A 3,773-nucleotide genomic window follows, 5' to 3' on the forward strand; every position below is an offset into this window, starting at 1 on the left:
AAGTGGGCACCCGCACTTCCCTGCAAGCCCGCAGTGCTGTGTATTCCCGACGCACTGGCTTTTTCCACTCTCCTAGGTGAAGATGCCAAGAGGTTCCCTTCTTCTCAGCTTCCCACCATCCTCTCCTTCTTCCCCTCTCAGCTGGTGATCTTGCTTCCTTCTTCACTAAAGACATGAAAGAGAACGTTTCCAAACTCCCACTGCACCTATCCACCCACCTGTGTCTGCATTTATATCCTCCACGTTCCCTTCTGCTGCCATAGAGATGAACTGCCCAAGCTCCTAGAGTGGGGAAGTTCTCCTGCTTGCGTCTAGGACCTGTCCCCCATTGCCTGTTGAAAGGTGTGCTGCTGCCTAAGCCTCCCCTCCCTCTCCTACATCATCATTTCTATCTCTTTCCTGGCTCATAAGTGCACAAACATGTTTTTATTTCTTCCACCTTAAAAAAAAATCTTCTGTTGATCCCACTCTCCTCCTTAGCTATTGCCTATTTCTCTGCTCCCTTTTACAGAAAAGCTCTGAGAATTGTCCCTACTTCCTGTTCCTAGTTCCTCTCCTCTTGTTCTATTTTATTAAGGAAAATGTTTGTTTCAGAATAATCTTAGATTTATGGAAATGTTGCAAAGGTGATATTCTAGTTTGAAATTATTGTAGTCGGGTTTTCTCACCCCTCTCCCCAAACTGCTCTTGTCACTGTCATCGATAAGCTCCCCTTCACCAAGCGGCAGCCATGGAACTTCAGCCTTCGGCTTCCCGGAGCCATCAGCAGCGCCTGGCGCGGCTCACTCTCCTTCCTCCGCCTGCTTCCCGGCCTTCCGTGGTCTCCCGCTCCAGGTTTCCCTCCTGCCTCTCTAGCTGCTTTCTGCTTTTTTTTTTTTTTTTTCTCCTTTGCTCTCCTGCCTGGGTCCCTGTCCTGGGACCTCTTCTCTTCTCTGTCTACACCTGCTCCCTCTCTTCCAAGCTCATGGCTGTGGATACAAATTACACGCACATGACTCACACATTTGCATCTCCACTTCTTTTCCCGCCTGGACTCTGGACGCCTTGATCCAGCTTGCGGCCTGACCTCTCTGCTGGGATGGCTGGTACACAAACCGAACGTGTCCAGGACGGAACCTGTGGTCTCCCTCCAACCTGCTCTCTCCACTTCAGTGGCGGCTCTACTCCTGTAACTGGTCAGGCCAAAAACACTGAAAGTCCCCCGGACGCCTCTCTTTTTCTCACACCTCATAGCGAATCAATGAGGAAATGCTGTTGAGTGGCCCTCCAAAATACTTCCGAATCTGACGACCTCTTCCTGTCTTCCCTGCTGCTTCTGTGGTCCCAGCCTCTCTGCTTTTCCTAGATATTTTCAGTATCTTCTCATTGCTTTCCCATCTTCCCTTACACTCTATCTGGAATGAATTTTTTTTTTTTTTTAGGTGGAGTCTCCCTCTTTTGCCCAGGCTGGAGTGCAATGGTGCGATTTTGGCTCACTGCAACCTCTGCCTCCCTGGTTCAAGCGATTCTCGTGCCTCAGCCTCCCAAGTAGGTGGGATTACAGGCTTGTGCCACTGTGCCCAGCTAATTTTTGTATTTTTAGTAGAGATAGGGGTTCACCATGTTGGCCAGACTGGTCTCGAACTCCTGGCCTCAAGTGATCTGCCCACCTTGGCCTCCCAAAGTGCCGGGATTACAAGTGTGAGCCACTGTGCCTGGGCCGGAATGATTTTTTTAAATGTCAGTCAGAATGCGTCATTCCTTTTTCCAGTGGCCCTGGAACATGTCTCCTACAGCTCCTGCTCATTCACCCTGCTCCACCCACACAGGCCTTCACTTTGGTCCTTGAATATGTCAGGCACATTTGCACCCCGGACCTCTTGCACTGGCTGCTTCCTCTGCCTAGAACACTCTTCCCCGATGTATCGCCATGCCTCACTCTGTTTCTTATTCAAGTCTTTGCTCAATTATCAACCTCTCTACAAGGCCTACTTGGGCAACCCCCTTCAATCTGAGATCCCCTCTCCAGCATCCCTAAACCCATTCTATTGCACCCAGGAAACTTACATTCTTATGCTACCCTACAGAATGTATTTCTTATATTGACTTTTTATTTTCTCCCTTCCACTACCATTTAAACTTCTGCTTATTCTAATAAGGAAGGAAAAAGCAATCAGAGATGTAGGAATTGGGAAGGAAATGACAAATCTGTCATTTTCTGTACCTTTTAAGAAATACAGACAGAATCAAGGGACAAAACTCTTGAACTAGTGAGTGGGTTCAGAAAGAGTGCCAGAAACGAGCTTACCCAGGCCGGACTCAGTGGCTCATGTCTGTAGTCCAAGCACTTGGGGAGGCCAAGGCAGGAGAATTGCTTATGCCCAGGGGTTCAAGACCAGCCTGGACAACATGGTGAAACCCTGTCTCTACTAAAAATACAAAAAATTAGCTGGGCATGGTGGCATGCATCTGTGGTCCCAGCTATACAGGAGACTGAGGTAGGAGGATCACCTGAGCCTGGGAGGTCGAGGCTGCAGTAAGCTATGACCTTATACTACATTCTTATACTACCTTATATAATTTATTTCTTATATTTACTTTTTATTTTCTCTCTCCCACTAGCATTTGAACTTCATGAGAGCAGGTATTGGTTTGTTATTTTGCTCTACCTTTAGACTCCAGTACAGCGCATAGCACCAAGCAACCATTTTTGTTGCGTGAGCGAATGTGTCCTGTACAGAGTTTTAACTTTTTTTTTTTTTTTCCACAGAGAGTCTGTAAATTCTTGGCTATATTAATATCTTGATAGTTAGAGTTTTAGTTCTTCTTTAGCGGCATCTTATTTTCGACAACGTGTTCTAGTTGCAATGTCATCGCATTTTTGCAGGGTAAACTGATTTCTTTGTTGTTGTTGTTGTTGTTGTTGTTGAGACGGTCTCGCTTTGTTGTCCAGGCTGGAGTGCAGTGGCGTGATCATGGCTCGCTGCAGCCTCGATCTCCCAGGCTTAGGTGACCCTCCTACCTCAGTCTCCTGTGTAGCTGGGATCACAGATGCACGCCACCATACCTGGCCAACTCTTTGTATTTTTAGTAGAGACAGGGTTTCATCATGTTTTCCAGGCTGGTCTCAAACCCCTGGGCATAAGCAATTCTCCTGCCTTGGCCTCCCCAAGTGCTTGGATTGCAGATGTGAGCCACTGAGTCCAGCCTGGGTAAGCTCATTTCTGGCACTCTTTCTGAACCCACTCACTAGTTCAAGAGCTTTGTCCCCTGATTCTGTTTGTATTTCTTAGAAGGTACAGAAAATGACAGATTTGTCGCTTCCTTCCCAATTCTTACATCTCTGGTTGCTGTTTCCTTCCTTATTAGAATGAGCAGAAGTGGTATCACGGACATGCTTGTCTTATCCTAAGTTTAAAGTGCTTCTAGCATCTCTCCCTTGACATTTGCTGTAAGATTTTGGTATATAAGCTTTATGAAGTTTAAGAAACTGATTTTTATTGCAGAGACCTTTTTAATCATAAAATATACACTGAAACCTGTCAAATACTTTTTCATTCCTGATCGAAATGGTCATGGGATTGTACATACTTTTTGTCTATGAATGTTGTAGATTTTTCTTTGCTTTCCTAGAATAAACTCTATTTGGTCACACTGAATTTTTAAAAAAATACATACAGTTAGATTTAGCTAGCTAATGTTTTATTTAGAATTTTTGCTGAACAAATGACTTAGTAAAATAAAGAACAAAATGAGTTTGCAAATATAGATATGTGTATGTGTATGTGTATGTG

Source organism: Macaca nemestrina, chromosome 4, assembly GCF_043159975.1.
Source record: "Macaca nemestrina isolate mMacNem1 chromosome 4, mMacNem.hap1, whole genome shotgun sequence".
Classification (NCBI taxonomy): Eukaryota; Metazoa; Chordata; class Mammalia; order Primates; family Cercopithecidae; genus Macaca; species Macaca nemestrina.